Consider the following 23251-nt stretch of genomic DNA (forward strand, 5'->3'; position numbering starts at 1 on the left):
TTTGGTAAGACACACTGTCAGTGAATTTCAGTAGTTTTCATGATCTAAAAAGTGGATTTGTATCTTCCAAGTGCTGAACCTTGTGAACAGTCCTTATTGCTCTTTTCTGCAGGATGGTAAGTGATTGTAATGTTCAAAGAGACATCGGCTAAAAACAGTTAAAAAGTTCAATATTGTTAGATCATAAAATAGATCATAAAAAATATAGATGAGGCCTCCATAGATTTTATTTTATTTTTTATTTTATTTTTTTTTTTTATTTATTTATTTTTAAAGTAGCTTACAGAAGTTTGTCAAGTTCAAGACATCCAACTTGTTTTGCTTAATTATGGGAAGATTCCAGAACTTTTCACAAGCAAAAAATCTCTGGACCGGAACCAAACACTTTACTAAATGAATGGACAATGCGGATGTAGTTAATTTCAGCTAATTTTTTTTTCCCTATAATTAATGTGTTTAATATCATGTTCAAAAAGCTTTTCTTCTCTTAGTAACTTTAAGTGTGAGTAGCACTCATTAGGACCATTTTACAGTCTTATTAATGTACTTATGAACTGTAGTTGTGATTCATGATTTAGTCTACGTCTGCTTATTTTATTTAATAAACAGGTACTGAAAGACTGATTTGACTAAGGCTGTCAACCACACATCAAAAAAGCAGACAACAAAGTCTTCTGTTAGCCATAACATCTTATTAACGGAGCAATAAATTACAGATGGACCAGCAGATCACTTATCAGACAATCCAAACTAAATGTATGAGACTAGAAGAATGACTCCTGGACAAAACTTAATTGCTCAAGATATTCAGAGAGAAGTTCAGTGTACACTCCTGAACAAAATCTTAAGATTGGGAAAGAAATTATATAATTCACTTTTTCTGATGGTGAATTATTGTATCAGGTTGTAAGTACGGCTTCAAAAATGTAAAAGGAAGAAAGAAATTTATTAAAAACTGCATTTTAACCCAAACAGGCTGTTCATCAGTTTAAGACTTTAGCCTTAAAAAGGCAAAAGCTATGCAAAATTCTGGCTTTCATGTCATTATCTTTCAGGCATTCACACTGTCATGACCCCCTGATGACAAAGGTAAAAAGGGTTTCTGTCATTATAAGTGGCAGGATTGTTGAGCTGCACAAGCAAGACCTCTCACTGTGCGCCATCACTGCTGAATTCACACACAGCAACACAAGTCATTTTACATTTACATTTACATTTATGCATTTGGCCGACGCTTTTTTTCCAAAGTGACTTACAAGGGGAGGATTAACAATTAAGCAAACTAAAGGAACTCTTGAAAGGAGACCACTGGGTAGGAAAAGCGGGGTTCCAAAGGGTGAGGGTGCAGAAGTGGAGACAAGTGTAGAAGGTGATAGATTTTAAGATTCCTAAAATATCCTGAGGGTTATGGAACAGTAAAGTCAATTGGTAGACCTTAAAAATGTTTGCTGCTCTGAGCTGGAGGATCCGATGGACTGTCCGTTGGAGACACAGAGCGATCTTTGCCTTTAAGGCCCTTACTGATGTTGACTGAATCCCCCTCCTATGACACAGAGTTTTCAAGGGAGCACCAAACCTGGGGCATCGAAAAGTGGAAGAAAGTTTTATTATCTGATAAGATAAAATTTAAGCTGGATGATCCTGTTGGCTTCCAATGTTACTGGCATGAGGAGATCCAACTGAATATGTTTTCTACGTCACATGGTTGAGGAGGCTCCAACATGATCTGGGATGCTTTTTCCTTCATTGGAAAAACGGAGCTTCCTGTTGTGTAGGAGCATAGGTTAAATTGGGCTGGAGTGCACTAGAGCTCAGCTCCACCTCCTTAGGTCCACAACAAACCCCAGCGGAGCTCAGCTTCCTCTCCCTCAATGTAAAACAACCCTCTACTCTTTCTGTTATTCAATTTCATCTCCTAAGAAATAAAATAAAGTATGAAGTTGAATAAGTGCAAGACGACCCGAAGACACACCCAAATCAGCTACATGGGATTATCAGACGTCACATCACACATTCTATAATCGTAGCATCTCAGTGCGTCAACATCAATGCACTGCGCTTCTAAACCATGATCTTTTGTAAATGAATACAACCTACAGCAGGGTTACTCACACTTTTTCAGCTTGTGAGCTACTTTTAAAATGATCAAGATAAAATAATTCACTGCCACTATATATTAACCCATAGTAACCCATATATACATAGTGGTCACTAGGGCTGTGCAATTAATCGAAATTCGATTACGATTTCGATTATTACACACAACGATTACAAAAATTATGTAATCGAGAAAAAACAATTATTAATTTTGAGTTGTTTAATTCACGTGCACGCAAGCTCCCATGAGCTGCTCTGCCCCGCCCCCCTCTAAGCTACTGCTGCCAGCTAGCCGGCAGGTCCACCCCAAGAGGAAAGTTGTACCTAGCGACCTGGAAAAACGGCAAGAGAATCACAGCAGAAGTGCTTGGTAAACAAAAAAGGCAAGTCAAATTCAATTGTATGGAATCACTTTGGGTTTGATGAAGAAGACGAAGAGCAAAACACATCACGTGCAAAAAGTGTTTCGTAGTTGTGTCTGCACCGACCGCTAACACAACAAACCTTTTTAACCATCTAAAGTTTAACCACCGCCACCGTTATCATAATCTTATGAAAAACTAAAACACATAAAAACAACTCCGTTTACAACTTCGCCCGCAATGCAATCTTCAGTCCCCGAATCTCTTTACGCTGCAACTCCCGTATTAACCTAACCTGACCTAACCCGTATAACCCTAGCGTGCATATTCTAGATGGCTGATGTATACAGAAGGCCTGAACTGAAACCTCACGGCACGCCACTGAATTTACTGTTTCATACTACATTGAACATACTTGAATTTATAATTTGCACTTTACGTGAGTTTTTTTTTTTTTTTTATTGCTACAGTTCTATGGCAAGTCTATAGCAGTTTAATTACAGTGCACTATTTATTTACAAAAGGAAACATACTTGAATTTACAGTACACTTATTTGCATTCAAAGATTTTTTTGTTTCGTACAAAAGTGAACATACTTTGTTTTAGTGGTTAAAAGCTTTATTTATGTTTAAAGAGTATATTTTACATTGTTTTGCAAGAAAAAAATAAACAACTTTAAGGTTAACAAATAATCGTTTTTAATAATCGTGATTTCAATTATTGCTAAAATAATCGTGATTATTTTTCTTTCCTATAATCGAGCAGCCCTAGTGGTCACTACAGTGGACAGTTATTCAAAGCCGTTCTCTTGTATATTCATGGGTTTTGTTGTTTTAGTTCCATATCAGCCAACACAGTGGACACTTATGCATCATCCCATGCACTGCAATTCATACCATTTCTGTAACTATGCTGTTATTGAGAAACCTGATCTGCAGTAACATGTTTAGTGTAAATCAACTGGTAATTTTTCGACTGTAATTAGTAGTTGTTTTTTTTTTTTGTTTTGTTTATTTGTTTGGTTTTTTTTTAAACAAAAAGGGATTTTTTGTATATTATCTCTGTGAAGTCAGTAATAACTAGTATTAAAATACATTAAAATGTGAGAAAACATGTGATTAGCTGCTTTAAAATTATTTTTCTTTTTCATTGTTTTAATATCCCTTTCTGATATTGAGTTTTAAATACATGTTTTTTTGCTTCAAAATTTAAATGCATGGTGTAGCTGAGTGGACATTTTTGTAACTCCATGAAAAAAAAAAAATCCTCAATCGCATTGATTTTTTCAGGAGGAATAGAAACACTCAAGAAAAAAATTTGACTAAGGTTCACATAATTCATGCATGAAAGGGTTGATACATATATCAGTAGATAGCCCTATACTGTTGTGTATATCAGTGGATGGATAGCTTAGTAGGTAATGCTACTGACTGTGATGCAGGAGATATGGGTTCAAATCCCATTTAAAACTGAGAGCCAAACCAATTTACCCAGATTAATGTTTTTACATGTTGCATTGACCCTACACTGTATTCTGACAATCTGAAGTTGAATTGTATGAGGCATAAATTACACAGCAAAAATTAGAGAGTTGAAATTTCAGGGTTAAACATTTGAGAGTCAATTGTCACTCTCAAAGTGTAGTTTTAACTCACTGTGAGTTAAATGTCACTCAGAGTTGGGGTTAATGAAAAGAGTTAGTCAAGCCTGTGGAAATCAACTCATGAGAAGTGTTGTTTTGCGTCTCTCCATAGTTAATTTGCCTGGCCCCTGCATTTCAAACCAGGTGAACTTGTGCAATTTCTATTAGACTGTCACTGTCAGAGAGAAATAAGAGGGAAAATAAATTTTCTAAAAAAAAATGCATCAGCTTTCTTTGAATCATCTTGTTAACATTGAATTTTAAGTCATTTTTAATGGATTCACTTTTTTATGATTAAAATTAACACTACTTTCAGAGTGAAAATTAAGTAAAATGAGTGTTATTTTTGTTACTTTCATGGTGTTAATTTAACTCTGTTTGAGTTAAAGGAGAAACTCTGACAGTGTAAAAAATAAATCCATATGGGTTAAACCCAGGTCAGGGAGCTTATGAAGGGAGGCTGTGGCTCAGTTGGTAGAGCGGGTCGTCCAATAACCAACGGGTCGGCAATTCGAATCCTGGCTCTGACTATCCACGTGTCGAAGTCGCCCGCTGGAGTGTGTGTGTGTGAATGGGTGAATGTGAGGAATTGTAAAGCGCTTTGGGCACCATGAAGGTGTAGAAAATGCGCTATATAAGTTCAGTCCATTTACCATTTTTGAACTCTTCTAAGTGTTGGTAGTTAAATCAGTCAGTGTTAAGTTAACTCTGGTTTCTGAGTTAAAAAGGCAACTCTGGTGTAGTGTTAAATAATTAACTCCAATGAAAATGTTAATTTAACTCTGTAAAGTGTGGACCTATATAAACTCTGAAAAAGAGTTAAAATCAACTCTGTGGGAGTTGATTCAACTCTCCAATTTTTGCTGTGTACTGTTTAATGTATCTGCTATATGCATTTTATCTTTTTCCTGCAGCTTTGTAATGTGCAAATAAATAACTTGTTATTTTTGCATGATCAAATGAAAAAATAAATAAATAAATAAATTGAAAAGTATTAATATTCTTGTTGCTTAGATAGTTATTCAATCACACAGCCTACACAGTCCAACTACAGGGTGTCCCATAAGTCTCCATACATATGAAAAATAAACGTTTCTTGACATAAACCATTTTTATTTATATAATATGCTCTATATGACTGCCATTTTGTCGGGAACACATTTCAATGCGTGTCTGCTGAAGAACTATAAAGACGAAATATAAAGAAATACATGTTAGAACCATATATGTATGGAATGTATTATGTCTCCTATGTATGGAGACTTACGGGACACCCTGTATATATATAATAAGATGACCAGTGACCATGGGCTACTCAAGGGCTTCCCCTTCCCACAAAGGCCAATCTAACCACTGTGCAGGAGCATCTAACAGCAGCTGTCTATGTGGAGATGTTGACTGACAGCCCTCGTCTGTGAAGGTAATGACTGGGATTTTCAACAGGACAACGCTGCCATTCACAACACCCTCCTGACAAAGGACTTCTTGGAGAATAACGTTGTTCTTTGGGACCATCCTGTGTGTTCCCTCGATCAAAATCCCATTGAGAAAGTTTGGGGATAGATAGCAAGGGAAATTTATAAAAAAACAAAACAAAAAAAAAACTGTCCTTAGTTGACACTTTTAGTTCTGTTTTGGGGTGTTTTTCGGCTATGCTAATGAACAGTTGATGAACTAATGCTGCTGAACAGTTAAAATGCATTAATTGTTCTACTGTCTTTGTATCTTACTCAGTTCTTTTTTTTTTTGCATGCCTGGTTACGATCCACCTACAAAAATGTGAATTCTTAAATACCCCCGCCCCCCCCCCCCCCCCCCCCCAAGTCCTAACATTTTGTTCAGGAGTGTATTGACAGTGAGGCTGTTTTAGAGTCAGCATCTACCTGATTACACATCAGCAAACAAATTACATTTTCAATTACATCAAAACCATCGTTTTTAGATCACCCTATAGCCTCTTAGTCAGCACCCTCCTTAAAGCTCTACTACCGATGTGGCATTCTCACAGCACTTAGTAAAAGTTTGAACATGAACAACCCCGCCTCACTCCAAGCCCGCCCCCTTCCCTCTGCCTGAGCTCTGAGGCTCCTCCTCCTCTCTCCTCATGCGTGATGAAAACGGAGGAGGAAGCAGAGGTGGAGGTCCGGTCCGTTTTGGCGTGTCCGCGGACCCCTCCCTCAGTAATCAGATGCATCATCCACCTGCCGCGGGCCCGCGGCTCCTGTTCCATCAGTAGACCTGGTCTGTGCAGTACTGGGTCAGTGTTTTCACTGCAGTGTCCAGGGGATGGGCACGCGCACTGTGAACGCGCGGCCTCCGCGAATTTTCCGTGGACATTTGAAGTTTCATAGTCCATACAATTATCATCCTACATCATCTTACATGTGTGACACCATGTACATGTACCTGTATGAGTCCCACCGTCATAAAAGCTGAGCTTTATGCAGACCTCTTCAGTCCAGTACACCTGACTTCTGGACTTTTATCTCCATCCTTCATTCATCAGACTCCCGTTTGTTCCCCTCAGTTGTCGTTTCTGTTCATAAATCCGTTTTTTCCCTTCCACATGTGTATGTCAGTTCTATCCAAACACATCCTAGACAGTAGACTGTGGTCAGTGACAGGAGAAGCAACGCGAATGAAGCGTCAGATTCAGAGGGACACATATCGGATGTGAGACGGAGATAATGGATCGGATGCTGGACGGCCGTAATGGATGATTGACAGGAGGCTCAGTCAGGTTCGGCCAATTATTTTATTCGGACCGACTAAAATGATTGGTCAGACTTTTATCAGAAATATATGAGAATTAAACATTTTTGAGTTTCAATGCCTGGCGGATTTCTTTTACATTTTAGTTTGACACACACTGATTAGGAGCATTTTAAGATGACAAAAGAAAAGTGTAAAAATGCCACATCATACGGTATAGCTTTAAGTCAGAACTGTGCAGCAGTTTTTTCTGTCAATAGGCTAACATGAGCTCAAGCAGATAAAGGAAGGAGCTAACAATGTAAGAGAAATGATGCAACACTGTAGGAATCCTGTTGGACCTGTGGCAGATACATGTAACTGTCAGGATTATACCCCAGCAGCCCTATGGCCTGTAACGCACATTACACTGAGACATAAAAACCAGAAAGGGTCACACCCACGTGCACACATATCAGTCTGTATTTTCCCATCCATTTCACTACAATGTCATCAACTTTAATTGACCTGGACTGAAAAGGTCAATGGGGTGGGCAGATGTTACATCATAATGCTTTATGTGTGTGTTTGGGGATAATGTAGGATGGTTTGAGACTATTCCCACTGTGATTTTTCTCTCTCTCTTTTTTTTCACCCCTTCCCCCCTCCCTTCCTATTCCCATTTCTTCCTTTATGGCCCCAGGTCACATCAGTTGCAATTAATCCATCCTTCATCCCCTGATCTTACATTAAGGAGAGGGCTTTATCTCACTGTGTGTGCACAAGTGTGTGTTTGTGTGCAAATGCAAGATAGTGAAGAGTACTTAACCCTGATCTCAATCTCAGAGAACAGCAGGGGGTATAAGGGTATAACCCCCTCTATAAAAGAGTGCACACAGACACACACACTCTTATATCCAACAGGATATCCATCAGGGACCTGTTCTCGGAGCGCTCCATTAATGCTAAGATCCTATTGGAGGTCCAAACAATTTCCGACTATCACAACGCTCATAAAAAATTGCCAAGCCAATAACTCCCCTGAGGTTCATGACACACTCTTAATCGTCTCATACTTTTGCTGGATTTGACATCCACGTGGCTTGGAATATGCCGGAAAGTGGCTGAGTCTCAAGTCCCCCACCTTTCCTCCAGTCTCATTTTCTGCATTCATCTTAGCGTCTTGGCCCCTATCAGTAGACGACATCCCCACAGCCCCTTCCCCTTTCAGATCTGCTCGCAATAGCTTCAGAAGAAGAGGGCAAAAATTGGAGGGATTCGAAACCCAAGAGTTTGATGAACCTCAAAGTGAAAACTAAAGGAATCTAGCGACACACTTTTGAATCTCAGCCCCCCGGATGTCCTATATAATGAGTGTTTTAATGAGTGCCCAGCCTGTTTTTAGCTGTGTTTGTTAATTAATCAGTATGCATGCCGTGCCAGCAGATGGCAGTAAGGATAAGGTGCCTCTGGGGAAGGATATAATAGGGTAATAGGAAGGGGAGGAGAAAAGAATGACACAACAGTACCCATATTGCAGACAGGTGACCTCTGTCACAATATGGCAGTCAGGGTGCTGTAGAACATGCTGCTAAACTCACGTGGTGATGAAAGGGCAGGATTTGCATGTTTGCACTTGTGTAATACAGACCTCAGCATGTGCTACCACATGTACATAGACACAGGTCATGAATACACACATATATGAAGCACACGCCAATACCACACAACTACTGTACAGGGAACTTTTCTCCTACTGTTTCCCCAGTGGGGCCCTTTGCTGTACTGTTTCCAGGGCAAGTGTAAAGGGAGAGGAGAGGGGAGGGGGGGGTGAGGGATGTTAGTGTTGCTGTGGGCCCTCATCATGCAGATGGACGGGGCCCAGCACATATGCTGACAGAACATTATACGTCTCTCTCCACTTCTCTGTGCAAGAGCCCCGCCCGAGTGCACAGGGGCCCGAGCGGAATATTAATGTTCCCAATTCAATTTGTAGGAGCCAAAGTTACTTCCTGGACGAGCAGTGTCGACACTTCTGTGTAATGGATGACGAGCACGCTGGGATTGTGTGTTGTTGACCTAATAACAAGGTGAGAGTAGAATATAAAAGCTGAGTTAAACTAGAACTGCATGTCATTATTGTGTTTTCCTCTTTATCTAAATTGTTGGTGGAAAAGAACTGAACTGTCACCTCCTAACTTTCCATTTATCCATTGTTTATCTCTTCTAGTGTGAATTTCTTGAGCTTTGTGCAGATCTGCAATGGAATATTAATGTGCCTCAAAAGTTTAGTGGAAGCGAAATTTGCAATAGAGTCCAGTCAGATTGGGTCCGTGTAAGGTTTCATATCAGTGCCTTAGGTTTTGGCTCTGTTTAAACCAGGGGTCTCAAACTCATTTTCTTTCAGGGGCCACATTCAGCCCAATTTGATCTCCAGTGGGCCGGACCAGTAAAATGATAGCATAATAACCTATAAATAATGACAACTCCAAATTTTGTCTGTGTTTTTGTGCACAAAAAACCCTTTAATTATGAAAATACTTACTTTTATAAACTAGCCAAACAAAAAGATGTGAATAACCTGAAAAAACTGAAATTTCTTAAGAAAAAATAAGTGCAATTTTAACAATATTATGCCTCAGCTTATCATTTCTACATTTGCATTATGAATCAGCTCTACAAAGACACTAAACACTTAGTAACAGGTAGAAAATTGTTAAAATTGTGCTTAATTTTCTTCAGACATTTCAGGTTGTTCATATTTATACAGGTTATTCACATTTTATTGTTACAGGATAGTTTGTAAATGTAAATATTTTCATAATTTAATGTTATTTTTTGTACGAAAACAAAGACACAAATTTGAAGTAGTCATTATTCATAGGCATAATGTAATTTTTTTTCACATCAAACCAAGAAGAAAATATGGAGTCATTATTTTTTGGAGGTTATTATGTTATTATTTTACTTGAGATCATATTGGTCTGTATGTGGAACCTGAACTAAAATACCTTGGCTGTGGAATTTTGGACTTTGTAAATTCATCCCACGGGCTGGACTGGAACCTTTGGCGGGCCACATTTGGCCCCCAGGCCGCATGTTTGAGACCCCTGGTTTAAACCATCTTATACCCGAGTAGATCTGAACAGATCTGAGCAGATACAACTGAAGCCAGGCTCATTTTAGGAAATTGATTATCATACTATTTTGGAACTATATATAAGTGCTATGTGGCTATTGACCTGTTGGCTGTATTATGAAAAAATATTTTTGTATGAATGGGGAAGACCCTCTGTCCAGACTAGTTTATCTGTTCAGAGCTCTTCAATTTAAGAACCACCCACACTAATGCCGCGTTTCCACTATATGGAACTGGCTCGACTCAACTCAGGTACCGGGTACTATTCCTGGAGACCATTTCCATTACAGGATACTACTGACTTTAGAGTACCTGGACGTCATAGCGATGCTGCGCGTAACTTCTGTGACGTCTGCTCAGAGAGTTTCCGATAAACTCGCTTGTTGCCCTGTGTAGCTCATGCTGAATCTTTTCATCGGCCACCAAGGACAGAAATGTGTGAACCTCGTCGACTGACTACGGCGTTGTTTTGTGGGTTGTCATTATGGATTAGCCTACCAGTATATTTACTGTAAACGTCCAAATCAGTTTTTTAAAAAAATGACATGTCGTGCATTGATAACGCAATGACGCAGAGACAACTCTCTGACCAATCAGTGATCTGTAGTGTTTACACAAGACATTTTAGTATCTCCTCACCCATTTTGGAACCTCGTCCGAGCAAGTACTAGAAAAATAGTACCAGATTCCAGGTTCTTAACATAATAGAAACACAAAAATGCTGAGTCACGTTGAGCCTGTACCACATAGTGGAAATGCAGCATAAGAAGAATACCTATACCAGCATCACTCTCTACTGTTGTAATTAGTATTTTCTGAAGAATAAGATGGATAGTCAATACACGTGAGCTTTGTAAGAAACGTGTCGACATAGCGTTTGCACTCTGTACCCAGTTCATGTCCTCCCACCGGTGACTGGTATTAATTTTTGACAGAGCATTACGGTTCAGCAGCTTGGATACTCATAATGTCATTGCTGTAATTCTCATTGTTTTTGCATACGGTCCTTGAGAAGATGTTAATTATTTAACTGTGCATTCCAACGTAGTGGGTCATGTTCAGTGTTGTGCAAGTTACTTCCAAACAGTAATACATTACAGATTACTTGTTACTGTTATTTAAAAGTAATTCCTTACCTTAAAATATTAGTCTTTGTCTTGTAATATGTTACATGACTCCTGTATTACCTTTGAGTTACATGCAGATTCTCGTCCTAAGTGGCATATGCGCAGTACAAACCGTAGAAACGTTAGCGTACCTTGTCATTGCTGGTCACAGGGATCATGCTAAGTAGCTTCTTAAAGCAGGGTTAGGGTTAGTAATGAGCATACGTCCATGTGACCGTTAGGGATGGGAATCGAGAACCTGTTCTTTTTGAGAACCGGATCCCAGTACCTTAATTCCTTGGAATCGTTTGCCTGCCTGCCTAACAATTCTGCTTATCAATTCCACCTTTGTTGCGCATGCACGATGACACCACACGTACGCTGCATTGTTTTGGTCAGAACGAAGCCAACATGGTGTTGAGGCAGAAACGGTCTAAGAAGACGACACCAGGTCCACTTGTAACACTTGCAAAGCTTCCATGTCTTCAAACGGGTGGACTCCCTCCAATATGCTCAGACATTTTTCCACAGCATGTGATTCATTTACAGGAATGTCACATATTTGATACACTACTTAGCGACGCTTGTGAATGTACCGGTAGAGTGAACGCCAGGCCCAGTTCCGGTTCCGGTGCGGGTAACAAACATCGTACCCCCTCAAATACAAGTTTCCAAAGGTAGGGGAAAGGAAATATGGTGCACAACAACTGGAGACGAGCCGAGTCGAACCAGTTCCATGTAGTGGAAATCCAGCAATAGAGGAATTAGTAAAGCATCATAAGTTTCAGTTTCACTGCACGCCCCCCCCGGCGTCATCTGTTGTTATTATTTGTACATACTGTACATGGTATATTTTCTGTGCAGAGATGGAAATATAAAAGACAGATAATGCAAACACACCCGTTTGTACTCTTTTATTCCATCAACCAATGACAATCGATAAGAGAATCAACAAAAGAATCGATAAGAGAATTGATAAGGAATCGGATCGATAAGCAAAATCGATAATGGAATCAGAATCATTAAATTCTTATTCCCATCCCTAGTGACCAATGCACTGTCTTCTGCCGTCTTCACCCATTGGCTGAACACTAACAGGAAACAGAACTTTCTGGACACATTTTGGATTCCTTAAGGTCTCATGGTCTTGTGTTTTTTTTTTTTGTTGTTGTTTTTTTTTTTTCATTTGAGCAATTAAATTATGGGCGAAAAGTGAGTTGTAATGCAAGCACTACTGAACATGTACTGAGTAAAATATTACTGAAAATTGATTAGTAATAGTAAAAAGTAATCCATTACTTTTGTAACATGTTCCTCCCAACACTGGTTATGGTAACGTACACGGCTGTTGGATAAAAGCTGTTTCCCAGTATAGATATGAAAAGCTCTTTCTAAGGTAAAGTAAACACAATCCTTATTTTGAGGTAATTAAACACCAATAAAAACAAAATTAAACACATTTTATTCCATACCTGCAATTAGATCCCCTTAAATACCCTGAAATGTTACACAGAGGACACAGAGATTATTATTTCATTGCCTTTTTCCAAATTTGCTGTTTGGCGTTTTATTTAACTGTTAGGATATAGCAAACTAGACCCAGAGATGAAATCCTCCTAAAAGAAAAGTTTTGGATCTGAAAGGGTAGAAAGTCATGATGGGGACTCAAAACGAACTAATGCCTGCCACAAGGCTATGTGGAGAGAGCATGACAGCGGCTGAAATGGAAAGGCCTCCGCTAGTCAAGGAAGAGAGTGAAAGTTTGCAACTTTTGGATCGACTTTTTGCTGCAAGCTAAAACGTGTCAACCACTGTCGACAAACTGAAGCTAAATGATATGCAGACCATGGCAAAGTATGGTGAGAGAAGAAAACACTTTCCACAATTAGATAGTCGGTTTTGGAAAACAGGTTGTGAAGGAACAAGATCCACTTCACAGGTTTGTTTAATGAGGCCTCTTGTTTTAGTCCAAATATTCTTTTTTTACCAAGTGAAAACTTCTGGAGTCGTCTTATAATGAAGCAAAACAAAATGGATCTGGAACTTCACTGACCTTCTCAGTCAATAATTTCAGTTTAAAATTATGTTATTTAGTGTACAGATTCATCGACTACATAATTCACTGGAGAAACGCAGAGAAATACCCTGGAAATGCTGTCTGTCTGTCACACCTCTAGCATTTCTGCTGGAGTGACATTTCATCTTGAGTAAAGGTGAAACACATGCTGGGAACACCGGGTGCATAATGGTAGGGGGTGGGAGGGGTGGGGGGGTGGGGTGACAGAAATTCACCACCTTCAGGATATTTGACATCACATCACTGAGTGTGGTGTATTTTGATATTTGAGGTTTTGGAATAGTGCCACAGATATATAGCATTTCTACAAATTGATTTTAAATGGCTTTATTTAATCACCGAAGGCTGTTTAACAAAAGAAACAGTTTTAATCAAAATCACTTATTTTACTTGGATTTCTCTTACCATCTATGTAATAAATTTTTTAGCTGTTGTTTAGATGGCCTATAAAATCAATACATTAAATAACTGACAGGTTGCATTCTATTTTTCTGCATCCTGCTGAGCAGCATTATTATTTTCCAGACTGAATAATGAGTGTATAATGTGCTGTATAATATGTCGATGAGTGCTTAGCTTTAAATAGCATTTTTCACATTATACAACTCCACACAATTGTGTCCTTGTGTTCCCTCACTCTCTCTCTCTCTCTCTCTCTCTCTCTCTCTCTCTCTCTCTCTCTCTCGGTGCTGGTGACTCAACTCGTGATGCTTCCTGGCATAGCTCTCATATTTAAGCCTCCATTTCAGCTCATCCCCTTTCAAGAGCCCAATAGCAGGGCTCAAAAGCATCGCGCCCTCTCTCTATGTTCGACTTGCTAAAAAATTAGGGCAGTTCTTTTCACGGTCCTGCTCCGCGCAAACCTAACATCACGACGGTGAGGAGCTCGAGGAAAATACAGTGCGTTTGATGAATGAAAGAGTATCAAAGTCCCAAAGATGTTAAAACTATGAGAATACACATTACTATCCCAAAGCCATGCATTTGAAATTAAAGTTTTGGATGAAAATAATACAAAGCCCATGGACAGATTTTCTCATGCAATCCATGTTGCCATAAATAATCAGAACCAGTATAAACACATGTTAAGGACAAAGATAATCTTGGATGTAGATTGTCATGTTATCCTGAATTACAGACACAAGCTGACAGAAGGGGGTGGGGTGGGGTGGGGGTAGATAGCATTTAGCTTATCCCCATTGTAGAATCTTAGTCTTGGCTAGCCATCCAGCTCCACTTAATAACAGTTTAGGCTTGGTGTTTCCATGGTAACCAACACTTGATTGCTTGCCCTAATCTTCTTTAATGTGGCTTAATGTTGTTTGTATCTCTCAACATTTTTCGCTATAGCCTCTCTCTTTCAGGCGGGAAGCTCTATGCACCACAGGACACAATGAGGGACATGATGTTACATCACAGGAGCTGCGACCATTTCCTGCTTTACATCGGACATTAAGATGGAGTCCAAATAAGGCTGGGCCATGTTTTGAATGTACTCAATGTATCGCTTCTTGTTCTGCATGGGGTATAGCACAAACTGATGCATAATTTGTTTAAACCACTGGCATCAGTATTGAGGTTTTCTTGCCTCACCAACAGAGAATTTTGAATTGTTGTACAATAACTGCATATGCGCTTTAATTATTACACATGTACTTTTTTAATGGTTTTTACAGCACTATGCCAATATTTTACCACAGATACCAATATTTTTTTAAATATTTTATTTTACTTTAACACGTGTGTGTGTGTGTGTGTAAGTAAGTGAGTGGCTGGAGGATTAAATGGAGTTTTTTTTTTTTTTTTTTAAGAGACAAAACATTTTATTTTAAGTAAACAGACAATGACAATAAATGCATTTAGTCAATTCTGAAATTAATAATGACCTTTGATATTCTACTACTGAGCTTGAATTTTTTTAATGGTGTCTTATCATGAAACTTGTGCCCATATAGTTTGTTTAAAATTGTCCCACTATGTATTAATGTATGTATGTATGTATGTATGTATGTATGTATGTATTTATTTATTTATTTTGAACTTGCAAAGAAATAAAATAAAACAAAACAAAGCTAAATAAGCCAAAACAACAAAATAACTTTTAAATGTACAGAATCTGGCTTCAAGTGCAAGCAAGTCTGAATTTTGCGTGGTCAAAAAGGAGTAGGAAGAAGTATAAACTTATTTAATCCTACCCCTCAAGTGCTTTTACACCTTTATCACTAACTTAATACATAAATCAAATAATATTTTTTTTTCCTAATTTAGCATTCAACCCACAACTAATGCATAAAAGTCTCCCATAATGCATTCTGAAACTTTGTGCTGACAATCCCTCACATTTAACAGATAAAAATTCCTGTAATTTCTCAGCGGTGAGTTAGGAATTTGTTGTGATGCTCACTGCTGCATATCTTATGTTTATTTTATATGGAGTACTGAATGAATGACTGAATAAAAAAGAGAATCTAGACACAGGTATTTGTTTCAGGAGGATGAAGACTGATCTAAATTGGGCTTTACTGTGTGGAGTTTACATGCTTTCCCCGCATTGTGAGGGTGTTCTCTGGGGGGCCCTACAGTTTCTCCCACCATCAAGAACATGTATGTTAGGTTAATTCTCCTGTCAGTGCCCTTGGCCAAGGTCCTGGTTTAGATTTGTAGTGGGGTCTTGGGTGCCTTCAGCAGCAGAGCACTGCTCCTAGTGCACTAGGATGGTGGAAATGGAGAAAGTAAATTTCCCTTAAGGGACAATAAAGTGAGCAAAACAAATAAAAAGTGTCAAGTAGCAGTGTATTGTATATAGAGAGCATTGCATTGTGGGTTTTGTAGCATAATGTTGCTGTGTTAGCAAGCTTATTGAAGTCCTCTGAGCAACATGTTTTGTTATTAAGTCATGACATCGGAAAATGAGCTAGACTAGAATAGACTAGACTAGAATAGACTAGAATAGACTAGAATAGAATAGAATAGAATAGAATAGAATAGAATAGAATAGAATAGAATAGACTTTATTGTCATTACACCAGTTATGCAACAAAATTGCAGGTGGTCTCTGCCAGTGACAGTGAACTTACATCTAAGTAACAACAGAATAAGATACAGACAAATAATAGAAAATATAAGATATAAAGTAGTGTGCAGTCAAACTATGTGCAAATTAGACATATACAATATGAAAGGGTCAAATTTAAGAAAATAAAAGTAGTATAAAAATGTGCAAGGGCTCACAAGCTACATCATTTCCCACCATATTTGCTGCAGAAATAACAGGTTAAAAATAATGAGCTCAGAACTTCGGTGAAAAATTAGAGCAAGAGGTCTAGCTGAAGTGACATAGGGAGTTGTGTACAATGGTAATGAATACCTAAATGTATTTTTAAATGCACTTGTTATAGGTCTTATTGCTCAGTTCATCACACATATTTCAACACGGCACCAGTTTGCTTCTCATTAGCAGTATTTTGCATTTGCATTATCTATGTAATTTAATTGCTACAGAGATATTGAAAGCAGTTACACATATTTTAGGTTTCTAAGTTTTGGTTTTTTTCCCCTAAATGGTATGTATTCATTCAGTATTTTTCAACTACTACTTTACCAATAAATCAAAACTATAAGCCAAAACAATAATTCCAAAGCTGGATTTAACTAAGCAAAAAAGGTCCATCATAATAATAATAATCATTGCAGTGAATATATTTCATCTGCAACAAGTTTACCCCTAACTGATGGGGTGTGTGGCCTCTAATTTCTTAAAAACATCAACAACAACAACAACAAACAATCAAAAAACAAACAGCAGTTTAATGAAGAACATTGGCGATTGGACTATATTAGAAAATTGAAAAAGATCATGTGGTCTGATGAGTCCAGATTGGTCCTGTTCCAGACTGATGGGTGCATCTGGATGGGAGGAAAGGTGGATGAAGTGATTACCCATCATGCCTAGTGCCTACAGTGTAAGCCTGTGGGGCAGTGTTCTGATCTGAGGTTGCCTCGGTTGGTCAGGTCTAGGTTCAAGAACATTTTGTGTCCATAAAATGAGGTTATGTATTTATGACATTTTAATTGTATTTTAATTGCATTTTAAAACTGTATTTTATTCTGTATTTTTAATTGCTTTTAATTGTATCTTGCACTGTAAAGCACTTTGTGACCCCCTGTCTGTGAAAAGTGCTCTATAAATAAAACTTACTTACTATTACATTATTTAACTCGTTGTATTGTGGCTGCCTTCGCCGCTACCGCCGCCACAACAATACTAGCAAATTAGACTACTGGTATTATTATTATTATTATTATTATTATTATTATTATTATTATTATATATTTTTGTAATATTACAACAAGTATTATTTTCTCCCTCACTCCCCCCTCTCTCTTTCTCACTTTCATTCACACTCCCCTCTTCCCCTTTTCCCTATTGCCCCTAACCAATCTAGACTGTTTAGTTGCTCTTTACATTTATGATCTTTTTCATTGTAATATGATGTGTTTGTCATTACTCTGTTGTTGTTGTTGTTGTTGTTGTTTTTGGTTTGTTTATTTGTTTGATTTCCCCTTTGTTTATGTGGTGTTGTTGTTGTGTCCACAATGTCTTGTTAACTATCACTAATTAAAAAAAAAAAAAAAAAAACTTACTGACTTACTTAGGTGAGCTGACCACCTGAATATACTGAATGAGCAGGTCTGAACATTAGTTATTTTTTCTTCCCTGATGACACAAACATATTCCAAGATGACAATGACAGGATTCATTATGTTCAAATTATGAAAGAGTGGTTTAGGGAACATGAGACATCATTTTCACTCATGGATTGGCCACCACAGAGCTGACCTGAACCCCACTGAAAATATATGAGATGTGATGGAGAAGACTTAGCACAGCGGTCTGACTTCCATCATCAATACAAGATATTACTGTCAGACTGTGACATTTGTTGTAATAATGCACAGACATTTCCTGTAATTAAGATGATGATGGTCCAAGGAAATACTGTTTTTAAGACTTTATATACTATGCAATAAATTATAAAGAATATAAATGTTTGTGAGGTCAGACCTTTCTGTGTGGAGTGGATTTATTTATTTATTTCGAATTTGCATTAAAACCAAACAACAAAAGGATTATATAAAAGAAAGTCCAATATTCGAAAAGGAGCGGGATGAAGTTTAATTTATAATCTCCTGCCCCCTTACTTTATCCTTCAACCTACCCTAAATTCCTATGATCAGATCCCATAAGTAACACAAAAATCCTACACATATCAGACTAGATTCTGACTATGCACAAAAACACAAAATTGCTATACAAATCAAGGATAGATTATCCATTTTGCAGCAGCATTTCACTTTAAAGTAAACTCGGTCCTTTTCGTAGCAGTAATAGTGCACATATCAAAAATAAAAATAAACTCTGTCCATTTCATAACAATAATACACATATCAAAAACAAAAGTAAACTATCCATTCCATAACAACAATGCACAAAAATAAACTGTCCATTTCTTAGCAGTAATATACATATAAAAAATAAACTATGTACAATTCATAGCAATACCCATATATAAAAAAACAAAAAAATATACCAGTCCATTTCATCTCCAGGTACTCCAGCTTCCTCCCACCATCCAAAGACATGCACTGATAGGTTAATTCATTGGTTCCCAACCTTTTTTGGCTCTTGACCCCATTTTAACATCACAAATTTCTGGTGACCCCAGACATTCAAAACTGAGACATTTTTCTCTTGGAGATGTCTTAGTGGAGCCAGGTGGGTGAAGAAATATTTCCATTTTCTGTTTGGTGTGATTTCGACTGTCAGGTTGAAGTGTTGTAACACATGCGGTTACGTGATTGGGTCAATCAAGATATGCCCTCTCAGATGTTATATTCTGCATTTTATTTGAACTTGATTTTTATTGGGAAAAATATGTGATGTTTTAATTATAATGAAATATATACAGGGTGACACAAAAAAACGGGAACTTTTTAACAATCCAATAAAACCAAGAGTGATGGAAGAAAAATATTTTATTCATAGTAACTGAAACCTTAAAACATGCCATTTAAGAAACAATGATGGAATTTTCATTTTTTTAAAAAATTAAAACGGGAATTTTTGAATGCCGTGGGCTCTGTAAGACAGACTCGCGTACAACATCAATGTTCTGTGGAGTACGAGCACTTCTTGGTCGTCCTTTTGGTTTCTTCTTTAGGGCAGATCCAGTCTCTTCAAAGTTATTAATCCAACATTTTATCGCGTGTTTTAATGGAACAGCACCATGACGTCCTAAGTTGTAAAAATGTCGGAACTCCCTCTGCGCAGCTGTCAAACTATCACAGTTTTTATAAAACATTTTTATGGCTAACGCACTCTGTTGCCCGTTCCACTGATCCATGGTTACTAAAATGGGGGTGTGTTTACTTGCTCAAGGTCACTGTCTCGCAGTGCTGCCACTTGCTCATGTCTGCCAATACGCACTTCAAAAATTCCCATTTTTTTGGGTCACCCTGTATTAAATCATTAAACATATTTTTATTAGTAATTTATTTACATGTAAATACTAGAAATTACTAGAATTACTAGAAATTTCAGGTGACCCCATATGAATTCCAGGCGACCCCACGTGAGGTCCCGACCTCAAGGCTGAAAAACACTGGGTTAATTGGTTAATCTAAATTGCCCATAGGTGTGGATGTGAGAGTGACTGTTTGTCTCTATATGTCGGCCCTGCGATGAACTGGCGACTCGTCCAGTGTGTACCCTGCCTTCACCCATAAGTAGCTGGGATAGGCTCCAGCGACCCCCCGCCCTCCGACCCTAGTGAGGATAAAGCAGGTTCAGATAATGAATAAATGAATGAATAAGTGTTTGTCTTCATCACGTATCTACTTCGCAACATGTAAATGCTGTTTTAATGTCCTATTGTACTTCACTACATGTGGTACTTGTAAAAACCTTCACCTGACAGCATTGCATTTACATTTTTCATAGTGAACACAGAGGTTAGAAATAGCTCTGGGAAAATAAAAAAGAAAATAGCATAATTATCCTTTCTTTGTTCCTCCATCTTTCTCTTCCTGTACTCATGAGCCGTCTCCTCTCTCCGACTTTCTCAAAGTCCTTCTGTCTGCCCAGACTTCTCAGCTCCTGTGGGACTCTTGCAGCTCTGTAGTTACTACTGTCTTCATCCATATCTGTGCAGAAACTAACAAGCCCTCTATGTAGTGGGATAAAGCTTTCAAAAGTACAATATGCCATTAGTGGCCATCTTGGGTGACACGAAAAAAGAGAAACAAAATCTGAACCTCTGAAACAATTCTTATTGCACCTTAAGACAGGATGAAAGCCTACCAAATATAGAGTATAGACTGTTGAGATCAAATTGCAGCATGTAATATTTCAGATGTTTTGCAATTAAATACAGACAGCAGCACCTAAAGGTATAATTAAAATGAAATTGAGCCTGCCAATCTTTGCAAAGACCTGAAGGTATGAATGCTGAGATATTAAATCAATACTTCTATCTCTGAAAACACCCATCCAATCTCTCAGACACCCTCTAGAACTGATGGATGGAGCCATGTACTTTTCATGCAAATCAATATCTTACCTTATTCAGCACAGAGGAAAGAAATCACATTGGCATAATGTCAGTATAAAGCTGCATGATTCAATCTATCATGCATGCATACATTACTGAACATGCCAACGATCAAAGGAATAGGTAGGGCAAATGCCAGTTTCTTACGGTAAATGTACACTTAAATGTATTTCTAGTCAAAAGGCAAACATTCCCTTCCACAAAGAGAGAAGGTCAAAGCTTTCTAAGAAAAGATTAGTTGAATGCGGGTAAGAATAAGTGTTAATTCCACTTTTTTTTAAGCATGGAAAAAACTGTTTAAAGAAAATCAAAAAGAATGTTCAGGTGCATATTTTACACAGCAATATTTTAAGTTCATCTGCAGGACAGACAATCACAGACACTCTGATCAGTCATAGTATTAGGACCACTAACAGGGACAGTGGTATTAATTTTGACTAGTGCGTTGATGCACAGGTTCTAGAAGCAGTAGAGATGGTAAAATGGGGACCTGAGCTAAGTTTACTGGTGTAACACACAGATTCGGAAAAAATAGAATGGCCCTTGTTTTGTTTTGTATTGACATCGATGTGAACTGGAGACTTTTACCCAGGACTGAACATGACGGTTTATTGCAACTCACTGCCGTCCTTCTAAACTCCGGCCCATCTGATCGGAGTCTGTGCAGAATGGTCTGTCATTGTCTTATGGCGGGCTGGGGCAGGGGGGGCGGGGGGGCGGTCTGACTGACTGGGGACTGGCAGAGTGGACACTGCATGAACCAGACCAACCTTGTTAGTGTATGATCACAACCAGTGGTTCCGTTGATTCGGATCCGGCCCACCCACTCCCTTCTGTTTGTGGCTGTGAATGAACTCCTCTGAAGGCCACCTGTAATCCCATTGTAATTAAAAAAAACAAACAAACTAATAACTCAAAAAGTATTAGCCGTATCAATAAGCTGTTTTTGCCTGTCTGATCCTTGACCCAAAATACATAAGTACTCCAAAAGGCAAAGGTTAGCTCTGTCCAGTTTTTCAGTTATAAAGCAGACACACACGCACACAGAGGCCCAAAGGTACTGCTACCAATTGTGGGCCACATGAAAGGTAAATGTTGTGGACCCTGCCACAAAATTCAGTACTTTCAACGTCCGACTCCCGACTTCTATGCCTCTGTTATACAACGGATCTTACGTGAAATTTTCACAACTTCTAACCTGTATCCACTGGAACCCCTCCACTGTTCTATGGGCCCCCCACAAATGCTTGGCCCCATGAATTTGTCATGTTTACGCCCCCTTATCTGCACCCCAGCAGAGGCCACTTGGCTTTTATAACATAGATTATGTCATTACCAAGGTTATAATAGTTTTGGATTTTTCATTATAGTTTAGTTTTATTTAGTTCTGACTTTTTTCTTCTCTCATTCAGTTAGTTTTAATTAGTTTTTAGAGCAGGTTTGCTAGTTGTTATTAGTTTGTTTGTTTGTTTTTTTCTAAATGCCTAGTTTTTGTTTAGTTTTAGTATTAATTTTAGTTTTGTCATATCTGTTATCTTCTTTGCCGTCTTATTCAAATAAATTACAGACAGGACTCTGCTGCTTTCTTCCAGCATTAGTCTCCATATTTCCAGGTAGAGTGGGGACGAGAAGACGACTCTAAACAACAAGTGACGGACTGTTACGTGTCGTATGGTGCCACTAGCTAAAATTGCTACAGTGAAATAAATCGATTTCATATCAATCTGACATTGACAAAGACGAAAACTAAGGGAATTTTATCCGTAATTTTTATACGTTTTAGCTAGTTTTGTAAACACACAATACAGTTTCAGTTAGTTATACTTTTTGTCTTTTAATTATAGTTTTTTCATTTATTTCAGTTAATGAAAATGTTTTTTCAATTCTAGTTTTCGTCATTTCGTTAGTTTTTGTTAACCATAATAACTTTGGTCATTACATTGGGACTTGATGTGTTAAACAGCAAAAGGGGCAACAGCAGGGATCTGAGCAATTTTGACAAGGGAGAAATTGTGATGGTCAAATCACTGGGTCAGAGCACATCCCGGTCTTGTTGTTTATTCCCAAAGTAAAGTAGTTAGAACCGAAAAGAACAACAAAATCTATGAGAGCAATACATTGTTACCACCTGAGTAGGTTCTCCTTTATCCACAAAACAGCTCTGACCCAAGGCTCCACCAGACCCCTGAAGGTGTGCTGTAGCATCTGGACTAGAGCTGCAACCGATTAATCAATTAGGTGCTTGAAGCGAATGCAAAAATTCACGATTCGATTAATCCACTCGAATTGATTGAAGGGAAATATTCTATTGCAGTTTCCCTGAATTGAAGCTTCTTTGTGCATCACAATAAGCGTTCGTGTGACACACAACAGTGGAACCAATGTTTAACAGCAGAGAACTGAAGGAAACAAAGCTTTGATTCAGGAGAATTGTGGTTGAATTATTTTTTTGGATCACTTTGAATCATTAATCGGTTGCAGCTCTAATCTGGACCAAGACTTTAGCAGCAGATCCCTGATGTCCTG

General features: G+C 38.2%; 1 long non-coding RNA gene across 1 annotated transcript in view; it reads left to right on the plus strand.

Moving 5' to 3' along the window:
• LOC115423454 (uncharacterized) overlaps positions 1-2003 on the plus strand; it is a 17650-nt gene extending 15647 nt beyond the window's left edge. Inside the window, exon 4 of the long non-coding RNA XR_003935968.1 lies at positions 1779-2003. This is a non-coding gene — a long non-coding RNA (uncharacterized LOC115423454). The remainder of the gene's footprint in view (positions 1-1778) is intronic.
• The last annotated feature ends 21248 nt before the right edge of the window (positions 2004-23251 follow it).

Source organism: Sphaeramia orbicularis, chromosome 1, assembly GCF_902148855.1.
Source record: "Sphaeramia orbicularis chromosome 1, fSphaOr1.1, whole genome shotgun sequence".
Classification (NCBI taxonomy): Eukaryota; Metazoa; Chordata; class Actinopteri; order Kurtiformes; family Apogonidae; genus Sphaeramia; species Sphaeramia orbicularis.